The following is a 21,358-nucleotide window of genomic DNA, read 5'->3' on the forward strand; positions in this document are numbered from 1 at the left end:
TCTTCCTTATTCATTGTCCAAATCCACACATACAAGGCAATTAAAAGTGGCATGGCTTGCATCTTAGTCTTCAAAGTGACATATTACTCTTCAGTATTTTAGAGGCATCTTGTGTAGCCCATTTGCCCAATGCAATAAGTCATTTGATTTCTTGACTGCAGATCCCATGAACATTGATTGTGGATCTAAACAAAATGGAATCCTTGACAACTTCAATCTTTTCTCTGTTTATCATGATGCTGCTGATTGCTCCAGTTGTGAGGATTTGGGTTTTCTTTACATTGAGTTGTAATCCACATTCAAAGTCTACTTATGTACATATGTGCAACTGATGGTCTTTCTGCAGTCAACTCCTGGCCTTGTTTTGAGTTTCTTCATTGTCACTTTCTGCAGTTGTAGTCAATTTGATTCCTAGGTTTTCCATCGGCCAAGGTTTATGTATGCTCAAGACAAAAACCAACTCACTGCCATTGAATAGATGTCGACTCATAGCAACCCTGTAAGACAGAGTAGAACTGTCCCCGTGGGTTTCTTTGTATACAGGTACCATTTATGTTGTTGAGAAATGGTATGTCTGATGAAGCAATCATTGATCTTGCAAAATTCGATCATATGACCTTCAGCTTCGTTTCTATTATCAAATTCATGCTTTCCAATTGCTCATCTTTCCTGTTTGTTTCCAGCAGTTGTTTTCCAATCGCTAGTAATTATCAGTGCAACTTGGTGGCATGTTTGATCAATCTCAGACTGAAGAAATGGTATAATTCTTCTATTGCTTCATCATTAGCACGAGTAGTTGGTGTGCAAATTTGAATAATACTTGTATTATCTGCTCTTTCTTGTAGGTATCTAGATATTATTCTGTCGCAGAGAGCATTTTACTTCAAGATAGATCTTGAAATGCTCTTTTTGAGGATGAATGTAATTCCATTTCTCTTGAATTTGGTATTCCCAGCATAGCATATCATACCATATGATTGCCCAAGTTTAAATGGTCAATACCAATCCATTGCAGCTCACTAATGCCTATGATGCCCATCTTTATGTGGTCATGTAGTTAATTCATGATGGCTTCCAGTTTTCCTAGACTCATCCTCTGTACACCCATGTCACGATGATGACTGGATGGATACAGCTGTTTCTTTTCATGTTGAGTCGTGCCTCCTCAGCAAATAAAGATCCTGCAAGATCTACTCTGGGCACATCGTTAAGGTCAACTCTACTCTGAGGAAGCAACTCTTCCCCCATCATGTTTGAGTGCCTTCCAACCTGAGGGTCTCATCTTCCACCACTGTTACCTGACAATGTTTGCTGAAAACACGCCTCGTTCATCATTTCCCATGCTAACACCTCAGAAGTGGACAGCCGATTCCTTCTTCAGAGTCTACGTGTGTAAACCTCCTGGAATCTGTTCCCCTTAGGTGACTTGCATTGGAAATACTGGTGATATGCTTTCCAGCCTCACCCACACACAAGCCGCCACAATATGACAAACTGACACACAACCCGCCACCATACGACAAGTGGTGGAGCAATATTCATCAGCTGGTGGACATTGGAATTGCTTCTATATCCAGAAAATAGGAAACAATCCAAATGTCCACACATTTTGTTTTATATCCATACAATGGAGTATTATTTATCAATAGAAAGGAATGAAGTACTGATACATGTTACAACATAGTTGAACCTGAAAACCATGGTAAGCAAAAAAAATGTCAGCTACCAAAGGCTGCAAGTTGTATGACTGCATTTATATGAAATGCTCAGGATGGAAAAATGTGTAGAGACAGGAAGCCAGTTAGTGGTGGTCAGGGGACTGGGGTGAGGGGGATAGGGAGTGTCTGCTGATTGGTATTGGGGTTCTTTGGGGAGTGTGGAGAATGTTCCGGAAGTATAGAGGTAATGCTTGCACAGCTCTAGGAATACAATTGGAAGTCAGTGGATTGTATGTTTTAAAAGTGTGAATGTTATGGTATGTTGGCGATATCTTTCTAAAACTGTTACAGGGAAAGAGGACGGAGAGGGAAGAGATTCCGATTACCTGGGTTCTCCCCCTACCTGTGAAATGACACGAAGCATTCCAGATCCACCGGATTTTTGCTAGATTCAAATAAAACAATGTAAGGGAACATTTAATAGCCTCACAGCCTTGCTAAAATACAGGATTATGACTTATTTTATTAGTGCTTGGTAGGGAATGATAGTCTGTGTACATGATGCATGACTACATGGCCTCTTTCTGACCCTACTGGTTGCCTCGCATGTCCAGGTAAACTTAGGAAGCCATCCTGAAGGTCCTAGGCTACCATCAGGGAAAGGACAGCCTTTTACAGCTCACCTGGAGGAATTCTGGGTGAGAAAATAACGCCTATGGCAATTCGCTTTAATCGCTGGGTGATCTCTCACAGTTGGCTGTGGAAGTGCTCATAGGTGCCCCTGCCCTCACATGGTGCCAGGGCACGTTGCACACCTGCTAGACTCTAGCTACTCCTCTGAGCCCACCCTTCTCCTTCCCAGATCCTAACCACCTTTTCTCAGAATCACACTCTGAGTCTAGGCTTTCCTGCACCCCCGGTTTCCAACCACTAAAGGGGCCACGGGAATGGAGTTGGCGCTTGTCTGCCTCCGTGCCCCCCACCGCCCAGCCCAGTTAGGCCCTTTTGAATGGGGCTTCTTATGGCTCTGGGGCCCTGACGAAGGTGACCCTCTCCTGTCTGCAGAGGTGGAGGCAGGGACCTCAGCCCCACCTTCTTGTCCAACATGTGCAGCCCAGACCCCGGATGGCGGCACCTTGTTGCTCTGGCGGCCAGCCATCTGTAGATGCAGGACACTGAGACCAGGCGAGGTGCAGGGCCTTGTGCGTGAGGACAGACACAAAGGATGCTTGAAGACCAGGAACTGCTCTTGTCGTTGGAATTGCCAGTAAAGTCTGCCAGGATGCAGCCCCAGGTCTGCCTGCCTCAGCCTCACTCCACCCACCCGGTCTCCCCAGAGTCAGTGCCAGTTCTTCATCCAGCCCAATCCCCGGTGGGCGCTTGTGACTTTGGCTCTTTCCTCCTGAAACACTTCCCTGATGCCTGTATTGCTCAGTCACTTGCTCACGGGAGGCCCCCCTCCTTCACGGTGCCACCCTCAACCCTCACACACTTACCCATACTCCCTCTCTTTACCCGCTTCGCTTCCTTTCCCCAGCGTTGGAGATCCCTGAGGGCTCGGCGTTACATAACCCTGTGCGCCTTTGTTCATTGCCTGCCTCCTCCTGGAATATGTGCTCCGGGGGTTGGCATCTGGGATGCTGGCTCACCAGGCACCCTGGGCACCTGGTACAAGGACTTGGCAGAGGATAGCTGCTCTTGGGCGGTGGTCAGACTAGAAGTTCCGTTTATATAACCCTTGACGATTTTGAAAGCACAATCACAGGAAGAGAGTGGAGCTTGGGACTGAAGTTCTGGGGCACAGAGCCTGTGTTGGGGAAGCATCCCAGCTCCCTCCTCCCTTGCTGTGTGACTCTGGGCACATGCATCCCAGCTTTGCACCTCAGGTTTCCCAGGTGGCTTAATGAGGGCTGATGGAGCAACTGTGCAGACATAAGATGCCCTATGAGAAATGTCTAGCCAACTGTCTGCCTCCCTGGAAATGTCCAGCCCCTCACAGGTGGCTGGACCGGGTGACCTTGGGAGGGCTGTGGCTTAGCCAGAGAGTAAAGAAAAGGGTTGGTGGGGCTTGCCAACTGTATCATATGCTCTTGCCATCTCAAATTCTGCTCAGAATTGCTGAGGTATGAACCCATCAATTATTAATCCTGCTCTGTCTGAGGGAAGAGAGTAGACTTTCTGTCCTTCGTATGTGTATTTATGCTGTTCTATGGATACATAACTTTCCTCACTGGCACCATGAAAAGATGGAGGAGAGCCCAGCAAAAAGATTCTCATTCCCATGGTAGGGATGAGGACCGAGACACGGATTTGCTTCTTCCCATCTCAGAGCTGCTTGGTGGCAACGGCAGGAAAGTCTAGACCTGTGATTTTCTTTTTTCTGCAATCGCTATGTCCATCTATCAAGTGGACGGTCTTCTTCTCCCCCCCCCACCCCCCGGCCCTTTACCGAGCATGATGCCCTTCTCCACAGACCGGTCCCTCCCTCTAATATGTTTCAAATGTGGAAGACCAAAGGCCGACATCCTTGCTTCTAAGGAGTATTCTGGCTGGGCTTCTTCCCAGGGAGATGTGTTTGTCCGGCTGTCCGTGTTCTTTTCAGCGTCCTCTCCAACACTCATTCCAGGGCATCCGTCTTCCTGTGGCCTTCCTGATTCGCCGTGCAGCTTTCGCCCACCGAGGAGGCACTTAAAACACCCTGGCCTGGGCCAGGTCCTGCTCGGTCCTCGCGGTGACACAGTGGCTCCGGAGCCCTGGAGAAAGAGGCCTTTGGAGCAGCCTTTCCCCAGGCGGTGCTGTTTGATCGTGGACTGCTGCTGCTGCGGGGGCGCTGCTGGAGGATCCAGGCCAAATCAAATCCCCTTTCTCTGTTTATTGTCATGGTTTGGGGGTGGGGTCCAGGTGGGGGTTGTTTTTGTTGACTTTGCGTACTTTTGCTTGCGTTCAGCAAGCAGGGTTGTGTTATCTGCATCTCGGAGTTTGCCATGGGAGTCGCCCGCCGTTCCTGACGCTTCTCTCTTCATACAAACCCGCTTCTCAGGTGATTTCTGCCGAGCAGACGGATTGAATCCAACCCAGACACCCCTTTCCTGATTTTAAGCCATGCAGCATCCCTTGCTCTGTGCAGATGACTGCCTCTTTGTCGATGCACAGGTTCCACATGAGCACAATCAAATGCAAACTCTCTGCCATTGAGTCCTCATAGCGACCCAAGGGGACAAGGTAGACAGATCTGGCCGTGTGAGTTTCTGAGACTCTACTTATGGGAGTAGAAAGCCCTGTCTTTTTCCTGGGGAGCGGCTGGTGGTTTTGAACTGCCAACCTTGCTGATCAAAGCCCACCTTGTAACCACTCTGCCTCTAGGGCTCCAGCTGGAGCACACTCGTGCTCTGAAATCCCTATTCTTTGCCATGTGGTCACGGTGTGTTGTCATGGACACAGCTGAATGATTTTTGCACAGTCAATAAAACACAGGCAAACATCTTCCCGGTATTCTTGGCCTTCACCCAAAGTCCACAGGGCCACCTCACCCCTTATCTCTCAGTCTGTCATCCATTTGGCTTACCTGTGGTCATGATACTTGAAGCTACATCACCAGCATTTCAGTCTTCAGGCATGTGCCCATGATAGAGACATTTTGGCAGAGCTTCCAGACTAACAGAGTAGGAAAGAGTTCAGTAATCTACTTTGGATAAAAAGCTGGCCAGTTGACCCTTATGAATAGTAGTGGAGTATTATCTGCTAGACTGTCCCAAGAGGACCCCCTCGTGGTGTCGGACACAAAACACAAACAAGGGAAGAGCTGCCGTCTCAAAGCAGAGTTGACCGTAATGACATGGCTGCTGTCAAGTTTTCAGGATTCCCATGTGCTGACACAGCCCCCTCTGCTCACAGTCTCCGGCTGCTGCCCACTGGCCCCACGCTCAGCCTTGCTGCCTGGTCCGTGCCACTCCTGTCCAGGACACTGGTGAGTGGAGCTTGGCCTGGGCATCACCTGGCAGCCTGGAGAACATCCCTGCCTCCCGGATGGCGCTGTGCGAGCTTGACTAAATGTCACCTTCTATTTCTAGTCTGTTTCCCTAGGAGGTCTCAGGAAGCAGCACATATGACATTGTCTGGCTTCCCAGGCTGGTGGCAGGTGGCCTGGATCTGAAGGAGTGCTTGGCTGGGCTGTGGCTGCCCTGGTGGGTGGTGCTGAGCCTCTCTCTCACCCTGCAGGAAAGGAACCTGCAGGGTAGGTAGGCGGGAGTTTGATAGGAGGCAGTGGCTGCTGAGTCAGAGAGATCTCGGGGTAGCAGTGAAAGCAGAGCCTGAGCTGGTCCTGTCTGCCCACTTTAGAGAGGAGGGGACAGAGGGGAAAGAGTTTTCCCCAAGGTACACAGCCAGGACACGATCACAGCGGAGCATGACAGGGAAACCCTGAGGCCTGGGTTGACATGCCCGTGAGCTGTCCTGCCTTCCTCGCTCCAGTCCAGCACTCATAGCTTGGATGGGTCATTAGCTGCACTGATTGTCTCTTTCCTGGGAGCCACAGCTGGTGTGTCCCACAGCCTCCATGTGCCCCCCCTCCCCCAACCTGGGCAAAGGCCAAGAGACACAGCAGAAGCGATAGTCTGCTGCAGGAATGGGACCCAAGGAAGGCCCAGCATAAGAACTCTCCTGCTGTGAGGCTTTGGGCAGGTGGCCAGACTTCTCTGAGCCCCAGTTTCCTCATCTGTTACTTGGAAGACCAATCTTGACTGCCAGGGTTTTTGGTGAGAGGGAAGTGAGGTACATCAGGGTGCTGCTGTTACAGGGATAGCTGTCACAGTAATACCACAGGGTCTCCTCTGACGGCCGCCTCCCACTGCCCCCAGCCCACCTACCCCGAAGGCCTGGCTGTGGGACTGTGAAGGGCAAGGCTCACCCAGCCACTTCCTCCAAGGAAGCTACTGAGCTATTTTTCAGCCTGCAGCTGAAACAACATCCCCGGAAGTGCTTTGCTCGGCCCATGGGCCCCTGCACCTTCCCAAGGCACTTCTGGACCTAAGATGATGGTCCCTAACCACTCACCTAAAGACCGATGATTCAAACCCACCTCACAGTTCCTTGGAACAAAGGCCTGACGATTTGCTTCCATAAAGAATCCAGCCAACAAACCCCATGCACACACAGTTGCACTGTGTAGCAAACATGTTGCCGTGAGCTGCCGTCATCGACCAGACACCAATGGCTTTGGCTCTTGGTTGGTTCTGGCTCCCAGAGTGAGCTGGGGCTTGCACAGAGGCCCCCAGGGAAGGGGACCACAATGACCCCGGCAAGGGGGCCACGTGGAAAGGCTGGGACTTTCTCAGGTGTTAAAAAGGAAGACTGGAAGGAGGTGGAGGCCAAATGCCAAGCTATGGATGGTGAGCAGAAGGGCTGGCAGCCCACCCATGTGGGTTGGAGCCAGGGACAAGGGCCCGGAGGGCCACAATCAGTGGCCTGCTTCCTTCTGCGGGCCTAGTGCAGTGGAGCTTCACTGACCCACCCCCCAGGGTCATCCTGGTGGCTTCTGATCTTTCTCTTCCTGAAGCTCCCAGAGGCTGCTTTCACATGACATGGGCTCCCGGCAGGGTCCAGCCAACTGCTGGCATCGCCATCTAAGTGTCACGGACTCCCTAAGTTGCATCTCCAGGCTAGACCTCCAGCCTCTGCTTCTTAGCACATATCCCACCCTCACCCCCACCCCTCCCCCTTCTGGACAGACCCACGGACACATTCCATGCCCCCCTTCCAGCACAGTTGCCTTCAGCTCCTGTCCAGTCAGCTCCTGGGTCATGGCACCGCCTGTGTTACAGAGCAGAACTGCTCCAGGAAGGTCTCTTGGCTGCTCTATATGGAAGCAGATTCTCCGCTCTTCCTTTCACAGAGTCTGGGTGGTGTGGATGACCAGCCTTTGGACTGGCTACTGATCACAAACTGCTTGCTCTACACCAGGACCTTTGTGGATGCATTACCTGCCCGCTCCTTTCCCCACACCTGTTGTCCATCTCAGCAAATGGCTGGCCCACCATTCATCTGGTAAACCAAACCAGCCAGAAGTTCTGGTTCCCTGCAGTGCTGAGAGCCATGAATTTCTGTCCTCCAGCAGCCCCTCCTCGGCCCGGCTCTCCTGTCTTCCCTCTGCAGCCCACCCTCCTCTCTGCAGCCAGAGGACTTTCCAATAGGCGCGCTAGCCCCTCCCACCCCCCCACTCCCAGCAAGGCTGACCAGGTGTCTCCCTTTCCAGCATGGCCCAGTGTGCTCGCTCATTCATTAGGCAAGCATTGCATGCCACCAAGTGTCAGGAATATACACAGACACACACACATAGACAGACAGACAGGCACAGAGAAAGAGAGACACGCACACCCAGAGACACACAAAGAGAGACACACACAGAAACACACCCAGAGACATACACACAGAGACACTTACACACAGAGACACGTACAGACACACACACAAAGAAAAACAGACACCTACAGACATACACTCACAGACACACACACACACACACACACACACACAGCAACAGAAGTGAGCTAATGAGAACAAAGGGTTCACCAAGGCATTCTGATCTTTTGAAATCAAGTCGCCTGCAGTGTTTTGAAGAGCAGGAGGTGTGTGTGCTGGGGGCGGGGGCGGGGATCAGTAATCTGGGGAAGGGGTTACAAAAGGGTGGGGCAGTTTTCACCCAGGTTGTGCTGCCTGAGAGCCCTGGTCCGAAAGGGCAGGGTTGAAGCCACTCTGTGCCGGGCTGTGTTCTTTCCCTGAATCATCCAGAGCCTTCCCTTCCCTTTCCCCTGGGCCCCCGGGAAGAAATGCTATTTCATGCCTGCTCTCCCCGATGGTGCCCTGAGCCTGCCACCATTGCTCTGCTGATGCCAGTGACGCCGCCGACAAGGAGGACTAAAAATAGCTCGGGTTTGAGGTTCTGCTCACAGGGGCTGAGCTGGCAGCTGGCCCACCGCTTACCCTCCCCAGTGTCGGCATCACAGCTCCCCCGGGGGTGGGTAGAGAGGTGGGAGTGGGGCAAAGTGGGGGCCTGGGAAGGGGGATGCTTCTAGGACAAATCAGGCAGTGGACGGTTCTGAAGCCCATTGCCTTGTTCAGAGACAATCCGTGAGCCAAAGGCTGGGAATCATAGTCCAGGCATAGTCCAGACAGTGGAACGGTCCCCAACTGTGCCTCTCAGCCCCTGCCACCTGAGTGGTTCTGAGGGAGTCTACAGGTGGGGTCCGAGGCCTAGTATGTGTGTCTTCCAGCCTAGGGGCTTGGGTGCACTGTCTTATGCACATGACACAATGTCAGAGCTGGAGCAGCCCAGAACATTCAGGCAGCCAGGCCCCTGCCCACATCATGCCCCCATGACATCATGCCCCCAATGGATTTGCTCCTTTCTTCTTCAGCGGTTCCCCTCACCCCCCACCCCACAGCCAACAGGCCAGACAACGGGTCTCACTGGAGCACTATCTTGCCTCGCTGGCTGAGAAATGCTCCCTTATGTTTAACCCAAATCTCTCCTGCTTTAATTCCGTCTGCCCTGGTGGCATTGGGCTGATAACCCTAAGGTCAGCAGTTTGAAACCACTAGCTGCTCCATGGGAGACGGGGTTTTCTACTTGGATGAAGAGTGACAGTCTTGGGAACTCCCAAGGCAGATCCACCCTGTCCTAGGAGACGCTGTCCACGGTAGACAGTTTGAGTTTTGGCTTTTCCTTTGAGAGCCTCCATTTTCTCAATGTAAGATTGGGGCTGGGGGTGGGGGTAATGAATTACCGAATTCATAAGATTATTTCAAGGAGGAAATGGGGTTGGGGAGAGAGAGAATGAGGGGAGGACGGTGAGCGAGAGACAATAATGAACAGAGTCAAGAACTAGAGCTTTGCAGTCTGACGAGCTGGGTAGCTACGTCCATGTGTGAGTTTGCTCACCCCTCTTGTTTCCATGTCTTCATCTGTAGACAGGCATACGACTTTCAGGGGTGTTAATTAATATATGTGGGGTGCTTACACGGGACCTGGCTCTGAGAGAACTCTATAATTACCTGGCACCCAGGAAAATGAGAGGGCAAGGAGGGGTCAGTGAGAGGTGCATAGGGGGTGAGACATCGTGGAGGAAAGCCAGACCCTGCTCTAGGATGGCTGTCCAGGCAGAGGGGACAACATGCCAGGAAAGAGTGCAGGGGGTGGGCTGGCTGCTGTGGCTGGGTGGGGAGCTGGGGGGTGGGGGGGACCAGTCATAGGAGACTGAACACTAGCATGCAGAGGCAATGAGGAGTCACTGAGCTTACTAGAGCTAGGCTGGCTTCTATGTCCTCACTTGGAGAAATCTTAGGAACTGCCTGTTGGCCTGGAAGAGGTTCACGCACTGTGGCATGCTGCTGTCGGAGACCACTCGGGGAATTGTGCCACGCAGATTCCTGTTTCTTCCCTGGAGAGCCCAAGGAACTTTAACTGCACTTACTCTGGACTTGAAATCCTAAGGAGCAGTCGGTCCCAGAAGCCAGGGGGCCCTACGTGGATAGAGAGGCAGAGGTATGCGGGTAGGAGCAGGGTCTTGCATCAAAGCAGACTCTGAGGTCTCCGGTCGGCACTGGACCCAGGTGGTCCCTCGTGGCTCTGCCCAGCAATTCTCAGCAGACCAAAGGCACCGGACCCGCCAGGTTTCCACACAAGCCCCACGCAGCCTGCAGCCCTGCCACCTGGCCCTCAGGCCCTTCCAGCCTTGGGATGTGATCAGAAACGGAATGCACACCCCTTACCCATTGCCACTGCCCATTCCAACTCGTGGCAGCTGGCATGCTACAGATTAGAACTGCCCTGAGGGGGTGGCTCACTCTCACCTTTAAAGAGGCAGATGGCCGGGCCCGTCTTCCATGATGCTCAGGGTAACGGGTCCACTATTTGTGCCACCCATGTAGTCCCCAGAAAGGGCACCTAACCAATCCCAACCCCATGGCTGTCAAGTCAGTGCTGATTCGTAGCGATCCTATATAAAGTTTTCTAGGCTGTCAATCTGTACAGGCGCAGATGGCCTTGTCTTTCTCCCGAGAAGCGGCTGGTGACTTTGAACCGCCGACCTTGTGGTCAACAGTCCAACACTCACCCAACAGTGCCACCGAGGCTCCTTTGGAAAGGGAACAGGGGATGGCAGTCCCTTCCCTTTGTCCATAGCAGGCTATCTCAGTCCGGATCTTTGAACGTCACAGCTGCTTTCGGCACCGTCACACCTCTGGACCAGTCTGAACGTGCCACAGGTGGAGGGAAGGTGGCATACACGTGAACAGGACCACTGAAAAGGTTACTAGTTCAGATACCAGGGAGCCCCTGGGTACATTAGTTGGCAGTGAACACCGCTTTGCCATTGGTAATGAGGGCAGCGTGTCCTCAAGCTTGAGACTCCTGGATTGTCTCCCTGCTCACCTGGCTCTTAAGACAGTGTTCCTGGTCCCTCCCCCCCCCCCCCCAGAAGTGGCTCACAGCTGCCAGGAAGGAGCCAAATGGCTTACACAGGCTCGTCTCTGTCTCTCTGCTCATCGTCCGGGTGGAGGCATGACACCAGAGGGATGGTCCATGTCACGCAGCGTGGGGAGCTGGGGAGCTCAGAGAAGCCTGGGCAGATGCCCACCCCTCAGTCGTCCAAGGTTGGCCTGGCAGATAAGTCCCTGGGTGTGTATTTGTGTCGGTCTTATCTGTGCATAGCACGGCTATGTATCCGTGTGCATCTCTGTGATGAGCCAGACACGTGGGTGTAAACAGGTGGGTGCATGTACCCCATGTGTAGTACCATGTCTACATTTAGTATGCGTGTGAGGACCAAACCAAAACCAAGCTCACTGCCACTGAGTCCATTCCCACGCAGACCCACCCTGGACGGCAGAGCGAAACGTTGAGTTGCCGGGACTCTCGACGGGGGCAGAAAGCCTCATCTTTCTCTGGTGGAGTGGCTGGTGGGCTTCCGCTATTGACCATGTGGTTACTGGCCCACTCGACCACCAGGGCTCCTTTGTGTGATTACTGCGTGTGTGAATTCATGTGCGTCTATGTTGTGTGGCTCTATGGTGTGTGTTTACGTGGAGCCTGTGAGTGTATGCGGCTGCCGTTGTGTCTACACATACGCGTGACACAGCGCGTGTGCGATCCACTTGGAATAAGGGTAAAGACGCCCCTGGGCCGGCCCTGGAGGCATGACTACTCGCATTCAGAGATGAGGGCAAACAGAAAGACGTTTTTTAAACAGCAGAGTCCTCACTCAAAGTAGATGACTATAGTATGCTTAGCTTCTGAGGAAAGGGGGCCCGGGTCAGCTTCCCAGAAAGACCCCTTATTGCTGCAGTGATCTTGGGGAGTGGTGAGAGGCGGGGCAGCCCGGCCACAGCCGCCTCCAGGAGCCTGGTGCTGGAGGAGGCAACCCTGGCTTGGGGCCACTCAGCTGGACCCTGGCTGCCGGTCCGTGCCGTGGACCAAGCATGGCGTGGCCTTGGCCCAGACCCCTCCCTTGGACCTCAGGAGCCTCCCTGGTGAAGGGGGGGAGCTGGAAGGGGTGCTGACTGAAGGTCCTGCTGATGGAGGTGGTCTCAGACTGGCAGACCAAGAGGGAGGCACCCTTGCTTGGTGCCCAGGCAGCCCTGCGTGGCCCGGCCAGGCCCAGCTCCGGCACCACCCTTCACTCCCTGGAAGTGCTCGCTCTGCTCGCTGTGACTGTCCAGACCGTGGGCTCTGAGGCCCGCCTACAGGGACCCACACAGGGTCAGCTCCCCCAGCTAGTCAGCGGTTCCTGCTGTGTGCTGGGGGTTGAGGGGTGCTGGGGACAGAGAGGAAGCTGAGATCCCGCAGGCTCCAGGCCTGCCCTCAAAGGCATGTGGTCCATGAGAGTGGCAGATTTACATAGGAGGGGCAGCACACCCGTGGGTGACATCAGCCTTGGCTAAACCCCTTCTCCAAAGCGCAGGCAACAGTGCCAACTTCATGGCACGGGGATCCCAAGCCATGGGCCGCTGTCAGGTACAGGGCGCCTCCAGTGGTGAGCGCTCCCGGCTGCCTGCTGTTGGACTGACTGGGTTGGCTGTTCTTAGTGGGAGACTCTCTTCTGTTTGGGCCCCAAACACCAAGCCCCGCGTGTCTGCAGTTTGGGGCTTCTTGGACAGTAAACAGGCACTGGGCTGATGGGAGGCGAGGGTGGCGGGGAGACAGTCCTGATTTGTGCATTGGGGACAAGGAGAGGAAAGATATTGTTTGTTTATTGATGGGGGTGGGTAGGGAGAAAGAGAGAGAGAGAGGGAGAGAGTGAAAACATACTTTAGGAGTCAAGATCGATGGGTTGGTTGGGAGGCTCAGTCACTCGGAGGCATTGGCAGCTAGTGAGCACAGCCCTGTGTTGTTCCACCACTAGCTGATTACAAAGGCCCATGCATACAGCATGGGTTGTGGTCGGTGTGCACGAACACCATAGATACTTGATAAGCAGCTTCTGCAGCGAGCCCAAGCCCTCTCCTTCAGGCAGGCTGCCTGGAGGTGAGTTGATGTTCCTTGGTCCCATTGAGAGTTGGTTCTGACCCATTGCAACTGTATGCACAACAGAAGGAAACACTGCCAGGGCTGCTCCATGCTCACAACTCTTCCTATGCTTGAGTCCATTAGCACAGCCATGGTGTCAACCCATGAACAAGTCCTCCAGGGACTGGTCTCTCTTTACCAAACACACTGGGGTTTTTTTGTACGGGCTGGAGGTGGTAAAGGGGCCAAAGTGCTGTGTTTCTTAGTGCCTGTTCTGCTCCCAGGCCAGGGCATTGGTCCCCTCTGCAGAGCTGAACCTCATTTCCCAAGGGTTCCCCCACCACCCCGCTCCAGGTCTTGCTCCCTGCTTAAGGCCTACAGATGAAATACAAGATCGATCCTGGCTCCCAAGCCCACGAAGCATATTTCTAGCCCCCTGACCATGGACTATGGGCTTTGTGTTAGGCCAGGTTAACTAGACACATATCCAGTGACATTCATATGTCCTCACAACCAGGCCAACTAACAAAAACCATCATGATCAGTGGAGAAAACCTGAAGTTGTCTAGGATTTCATTTTACTGGTATGCACAGTCAATGCCCACGGAAGCAGCGGTCAAGAAGCCAGTGACAAATGACACTGGGCACAGCTGCTACACAAGACCCGCTGAAAGAGTTAAAGAGGACTAGTGTACCTGACCCGAGCCATGGTCTTTACCATCACTTCACACACGTGTGAAAGCCGGGAGACGAATAAGGAAGACCAAGAAAGAATAGATGCCTTGAAAGTCCGGTGCTGCCTAAGAGGTGGGCCGCACAAAGAGCATACACATCCGCCTGGGGGCGGTACAGCCAGATGCCCTGAGGGGTGAGGTTGGAGAGCCTTTGCCTCCCTCACAGACTTTAGGCATCTTGTCAGGCGATAAACTTGACCCTGGAAAAGGACATCATGTTTGGTAGTCAGTCAAAACAAGACCCTGGTGACAGAGATCGACACCATGGCTACAATTGGGGCATCAAGCCTCATGAAGACCGTAGGAAAGGCAGGACCGGCAGTGTGTTGCTCTCTTGCTCAGGGCTTGCTACCAGTGGGAGCTGACTTGAGGGCAGCTAAGGACGACAACAATGACAAAAGATACGAAGCGTTTCCCTCCGAGCTGAGTTACCATCAGTTTCTTCTTTGGTATTTTTCCCATTGAAAACGTTGAGCTGGTTTTTCACCACCAAGTTTTGAATGTTCTCCTTTATTAGGATACAAGGCCTTGGTCAGATCTGTGATTTGCAAGTCACAGACACGTGGTTTTTTTCTGAGTCTGGTGCATCCTCTTAACTAAGTCATTTAAGAACAAAAGTTTTACCTTTTAATGAAATTCTCTTTTTAAAACATGGTTCATACTTTTGCCGTCCTACTTAAGAATTCTTTGCTGAACTCTAGAGCCCAAAGATTTAGTCTTAAAATTATATAGCTCTAAAATTAGGCCTATGATCCATTTTAAGTTAGTTGTTGAATGAATGACGCTTTGTTTCCACAGTGCTTGTTGAAGAGACTTATTTCTAGTTTAGAGGGTTGGCTTTGTTTTGTTTTTTAGCCCGGATGGACGTTGATGGGTCTTCCGGATGGTCTTCTGGATCCATTGGTGTGATCATGTGATTTTTCTTATTGGTATCAAGTATTACATTGATTGATTTTTGAACCAACCTCACATTTCCAATACAAATTCCACTTGGTTATAGGATATACTTCTTTCCAAATAATTTTGGATTTGCTTGTTGTTGTTAGGTGCTCTTGCGTCAGTTCTGACTCACAGCTACTGACTCATACAACAGTGAAACACACACACACACACACACACACACACAGCGTCCGGTGCCATCCTCACAGTTGTCACTAAGTTTGAGTCCACTGTTGCAACCACTGCGTCAATGCATCTGGTTGAGAACCTACCTCTTTTGTTGCTGCCCCTTCACTTTCCCAAGCACGATGTCCTTCCCCAGGGAGCGATCTTTCCTGGCAACACATCCAAAGTGTGTGAGACAGAATCTTGCCATCCTTGACTTGAAGGAGCCTTCTGGCTGTTTATCTTCCAAGACTGATCGGTCTGTTCTCTCGGCAGTCCTTAGTACATTCAATATTTTTCTCCAGCACCATAGTCCAACTGCATTGATTTTTCTTTGGTCCTCCTTATTCAAAACGCTCCCATGCAGATGAGGCTATTGGAAATACCCCGGTTTTGTTCAGGCACCGGTCAGTCCTCAAAGTAACATCCTTGCTGTTCAACACTTTAAAACGGTTTTGTGCGACAGATTTACCCAGTGCAATGCACCGTTTGACCTTTGAACTGCTTTTTCCATGAGCATTGATGATGGATGCAAGCAAGAAAAAAATCCTTGATTTGCTTAGCTAATATTGACTTTGTTGGAGTTTTGCCTCTATATTTATAATGGGCACTCGCGTGTACTATTCTTTTCCTGTGCAGGCTTTTATTCTTCTAGAGAAGCATGTGCAGGATCAGCGCTTTAAATATGTGGAGTGGTTTCTTGTTCTTTGGGGTTGCCATTTATTCCTGAACTTGAGGGGGTCCTAATGTAACCTCTGGCAGGGGTACCGTCCAGAAATCCCTTCCTTTCCCTCCCCAGCCAGGCTCGGGCAGAGCCACAGCCAAATTACAAAGAGGCACGTGCTCTGAGCAAAGCCTTCTTTGATTTGCCTGAACCGTGACTGGCTGTGTGACTTTGGAGAAGTCACTCAGTCTCTCTGAACGTCAGATGGGCCACTGGCAAAAAAGAAGATGGCAAAAAATGTCTCTTCCCAAAAGCAGCTATAAAAATGAGGCAGGTACAAAGAGCTTCGAACGTGACTTGCGTTGAAGAGGGGCGGGCACTCAGAGGCACGTGGGGCCTTCCCACAAGCTCTCACGCATGCTCTCCTGTTGTCGCCCCAGGCATCCTCTGCAGTGACGTGACTGGGTTAATGTGTGCATTCCACATGTCTGTCCAATCGACGAGGAAGCTAAGGCTCTGAGAGGCTGGGAGATTTCAGTCATTTACTGAACTGGAAACCAGCCGTTTGGAGCAAACTCTGCTCCGTTTTACTGTAGTGAGAAGAGCCAACCAGAGTTCAGTTCTGAGGTTAACAGATCTCCTTGGAATGGTTGATGGGTGGGAGTTAGGAGGCCTGACCTGGAAGCCAGACTGCCTGGGCTTGACTCCCTGTCTGCCCACTTCCTTAGCTGAGTCAACTTGGGAGTGTTTCTTAACGTCTCTGTGCTTGAGTTTCCCGTTTGTAAAAATGACAGGAGGAGCATCTCCCCGATAGGGGGCTTTGAGGAGGAAGTATAGAAAACTCTCAGACCCTGCCCCGCACACTATGAGAGCTCGGGGAGCACTGTTGGTGTGGTTAGCTGCTGCTTGGAGCTGCCCCCAGCCACTGTGAGCTCATCCTGCCAGGGCAAAGGCCCCAGCCCCAGGAGAGGGTATTGATGGTACCCTGTGATCATCATCTTCGTTGGCTCATTTTCAGAAGTAGATTGCCAAACCCTCCTTCCTAGTCCAGTCTCATCTGGAAGTTCCACACAGCACAGCGATGTGCAACCCGCCCTGGCAGGTGAGAGGTGGCAGTTCAGAGCACCGGATGGGCTGGGAATGGAACTCCTGGCGCCCGTAAGGATGGCATGAGGACTGCCGTCGGACACCCCTGCCCTTCCCTATAGACATTCAAAGCGAAACCAGTCAGAACCCTTGGCCACCGAGACCATTCTGTCTCGTAGCAAGCTTACAGGACAGAGTCACCTTGGCTCCTGTGGTTCTCAGGCTGTCTTTCCTGGAGCAGACAGCCACATCTTTCTGCCGCCCAGCAGCTGGTGAGTGTGAACTGTCAACCCTTCACTCACCACCACCGTGATACAACTTAGCTGCTGTTCTTCGTGAAGAGGCAAAGTCATACTTTCTGCTCTGTGCAGCCATCTACTTAAAGAACAATGGAGTTACAAAACACTGGCCAAAGCCTAGGGATGGTCTAGCCTGCCCCTCATGCACTCCTTCAGTGGGTGAGTAGCCACCTGGAAAATGACCTGGCCAAGATCACCGGCTCCTGCCGACCTTGGACCCACCCCCAGCTTTCTGGTGATATCGTGGGTCACATGTTGGGCTGCCAACCACAAGGTCAGTAGCTCAAATCCACCAGCTGCTCCGAGATAGAAAGAGGAGGCTTTCTATTCCCAGTAAGCGTGGCAGTCTCGGAAACCTTCCCGGGCAGTTCTACTCTGTCCTCCAGGGTCGCCGTCAGTGGAGTCCACTCCTGGCACGAGGAGACAGCGATAGCTGCCCCCGCTGGTTGGCAGACGTGTGCGTTTGGACAGGAAATGACACCACGAGATGTGAGCAAGTGGAAGAGGCGACGTGATGTCTTGGGAACTACCTTGGAGGGGGTGAGCTGGATGGAGCCTGCAGGGGAGGGCGGAGGGAAGGCTTGGGGGGTGGCAGCCACCTCTTGTTCTCCTGCAGACGGGGCCTTGCCGGTGGTTCTAGGCTGGCCCGTCTGGACCTGCCCCGCGGCCGTCCCGCGAGCCCGGACACGTCGTCCCGAGGGCGCGGGCTCGGCCGGCGGGAATGAGGTCCAGGCGTGGGCACGGCGGGCGCAGGCTGGCCCGGGAAGCCGCGTGGGCTGGGCTCTGGCGCCACCGCGTGGTCGCGCAGGGCAGGCTGTGCGCACCGCCCGATGTGCCGGTGCGCCCTAGGAGGACAAGGCCAGGGCCGGCTCAGAGGTCACTCTGAATTTCGCAGGCAGGGACACGGAGGCCGCGGGACAAGGGTGGAGGCGAGAAAGTGCTAGTGCCAGCGGGGCTCAACCTGTAGGTCGCGACCTCTTTCGGTCGAAGGACCCTTTCACAGGGGTGGCCTAATACATCCTGCATGCATTTACATTACAATTCAGAACAGTAGCAAAATTCCAGTTACGAAGTAGCAATGACAATTTTATGGTTGGGGGGGTCACCACAACATGAGGAACTGTATTCAAAGGTCATGGCATTGGGAAGGTTGAGAACCACTGGCTTATGCTCACCTCCACCTCACTCCATTGCTGTGGGGGGCTCTTTAGACCTGGAGGGGGTACCGGGGAGGACGGAGCTACGAAGAAACCTGGGCATGGTGGCGGCCATGTGTTTCCAGAGTTTCCAGGACCCTTGAGCAACCGAAGCGGAGGGAGAGGGGTAGTGGGGGGGGCTTCACACCACTTGGGGCCCCCACAGTACCTGCTGTGCTCCTGCAGCGGCTGAGGCTGCCAGGAGGTTGACAGGAGATCCTGGCTGGGCTGCACTCACCCAGTGGGGGGCTTCTTTTCTGTCCTTGCCCTTACGCTAGAAGCTGGACTAGATCAGGGTCCAAACCTCATCACACTACAAATCAGTACCCTTCATATCCCCTGGGAGCCCGAGGACGGAGGAGGAGGGTGAAGAGGGAGGTTTGGGGGTGTAGGTAAGCCATTTGCTCTAAGACCAGGACATAGGGAAATTCTGGACCCAGGCAAGATTCCAGAAGTTCCGGGACTCCATTGTAGCACCTGCTGTGTGGGCTGGCTGCCTGGAGACACCGAATTTAAGGACTGGTTTCTGACTCGGTTATAGCTAATCAGCACAAGGACAGGAGGCACTGGCTTGGCCTGCTCTCGCCTCATTTCTTCCCAAGCCCCAGGAGTGGTCTCCTTGCGATTGGTTTCTTAAGATTGCTTTCTCCTGGCAGACATTCTAGTTACATCAGCAGACTCTAGACCCATTGCCTTCTGTTGCCTTGGCCGTGATGAGAGGAGAGATCTGGGGCCTGGAAAAAGCAAGGCCTGGGGCAGGGGAGTATCCAGGGGCCTCAAAAAGAAGGTTCAACTCTGCCACCTACCATTCCCTCATCAGCTGTGCCCCCAGGTGAGGCTAGAAAGGACAGGGTCTGCGGTTTGAGTGCGCCCCTAGGAGAGTACACATTGGTGGTCTGGCCCATGCTGAGGGTCTGTGGACGATGGCATTGTGGACGGCGGGTCCAATGTTTAGCTAGCCCTGGGTTTGGGGATGAAAGGAAGCACATCTCATCTGTGAGACCCACATGTAGTGGATACATGGCTAGTTGTCAGTGAGTGCGGTTGGGTCTCAGCTTCGCTGGGTAAATCCCGTCAGAGATCCACTCACCCCAGGCCTCCCCGGATGGCTGTGAGGGGTGGCCGCAGCCTTGCTCACCAGCAGTGGAAGGGTGCTGAGTGTGGCTGGCCCTTTTGTCTTAGATCATCTCCGTGGCTCATCAGGGTCCTGTTGTACCCTCACCTATGTGTTTGGGGGCCCTGATCCACTTGGTCATCGGTGGGTCTAGTGCTTCACGCAGGTCAAGCATTTTGGAATCAGATGAAAGGGCTACTTTATGCTTGTTGCAATGATGAGGCAGGCAGTGTCCGCGGTCCTTGGCTTTCATAGGCGGGTCACCATCGGCATCCCCATCAGAATCAGCACCCAGGCCTCTGAGATGGAGGTCGCCACTTCTTTCTCTCCCCTTTGGACCAGGTCTGGCACCAGCTCTTCCTCCCGTGACACTCTGTACTTCTCTGCTGTGGTTGAAAAGTCCTTGCAGTGGCACCGAACTCCCAGACCAATTTACAGATGCAGGGCATCTTAGGGAAGTAACAGGATCAGGCAGGACTCAACACCCCGATCTCTGGTCAGGACAACTGCTTCTAAGTGATGCCCTCAGACAGGCCTCTCTTTGACCCTCAGCCTCTTAGCCTCTCTGTCCAAGGTCTGGTCTCTGCCCTGCTTAGGCAAATATTACAAAGCTCCACCAACAAGTGCTCAGGAGCATGCCATGCTGCCAGAAAGCCTCGAGCCAAGAGATGCTCAGATTTCTGGAGCTGCCTTGCTTCATGGACCAGGAAGTTCACTGTGCCATCTCATGATATTCCCTTGCTTCTGTTGCTGCCATTTTTCTAATGCCACTTCTTGCATCTATACCATCTCTGGTACAGCTCCATCTCTGTCTCCTGGATCCAGGATGTCCTCAGTGCAGGCACATCGGATCCAAAAGACACCCTCTGGTCCTGGCTCTCCCATCTTGGCATTAAAGGCCCTAACCTCATGCTGACCAAACCCCCTCTCTAGGGGTCCAAATACCTTATTTGCATGACTCCACCCCTCCCAAGGTCCCATGCCCCTTAGTTGCATTATTAACAAGTTGTTCATTAAGCACCTTATTTGCATAATCCAACCCACTCCTTTTGTGGGAGTCACAAAAGCAGCAAGGCTAGAAGGGTCATATTAAGTAATTCACGACACTACAGTGTTTCCTATGTTTGTTTCTAAAACAAAGCACTTTCATAAGGTACAAATAAAGTCCTTAGGCAAAAAAAGTCCTCAATTTTCCCATTATTCCAATGGGAAAAGACACAGCCCTTTACACACTCAACCTTCTGACAGCACTTTCCCAGGACTTTGCTGCAAAAGTACCCATGGCCTCTCTCTGAGATGTTTATGACCATGTCATCCTGCCAGGACTGTCAACCATTCCTGGAGCCACTGACTCACTTCACAGATATTTCCCAAGTGTTTGTGACTCAGCAGGTCCAGTGGGAGGCACTGGGGCTGTGGCAGGGAAAAAGGTGGACCAGGTCCTTGTGCTCAGATTGCTCCAAAGAGAGAGGTAGGAGGAGAGACTAGGATGTGTGATGGGAGAGGTGGGCAGGGTCTTAAAAGTAAACTAAAAGGGTTTGGGCTTTATTTGAAGCATCACAGGAGACCACTGGAGGGTAGAGAAAAAGGGCATGTCATGGGGTCCTGTGTGGATTTAGAAGTCCCCTTTTGTGGCTGTTGTCGGGTAAGAGAGGATAGGGAGAGACCAGCCAGGAGGCTCCTGCCTGGACCAGGAAGAGGTGATGGAGACCGAGGGGTTAGCTTGCCCAGACCCAGCTGTGTACTGGACAATGCTTGAGGACAGCTGGGCCTTGGTCCAGCGTCCACTGTGCTCTCTCCCTTTATGACTGGCATCCCCACTGGCACAGTGGAACATGGTAGACTGCACATCCCTAAGGGATGATGGAGATAATCATGAGCTCTCTCCCACTGGCTGCGTTCATCAAGGGGGTCCTAGAATGCTAGACAGTTTATGGCTCCTGCTCTTCATCTCAAATAGACCCCAAAGTATGCTTCTGAAACTGCCACCGCCTCTGACGTGG

General features: G+C 52.7%; 1 protein-coding gene across 1 annotated transcript in view; it reads left to right on the forward strand.

Annotated features, from left to right (window-relative positions):
- XKR6 (XK related 6) overlaps positions 1-21,358 on the forward strand; it is a 339,809-nt gene that overhangs the window by 282,426 nt on the left and 36,025 nt on the right. The window lies entirely within an intron of this gene.

This window comes from Tenrec ecaudatus, chromosome 8 (genome assembly GCF_050624435.1).
Source record: "Tenrec ecaudatus isolate mTenEca1 chromosome 8, mTenEca1.hap1, whole genome shotgun sequence".
Lineage (NCBI taxonomy): Eukaryota > Metazoa > Chordata > Mammalia > Afrosoricida > Tenrecidae > Tenrec > Tenrec ecaudatus.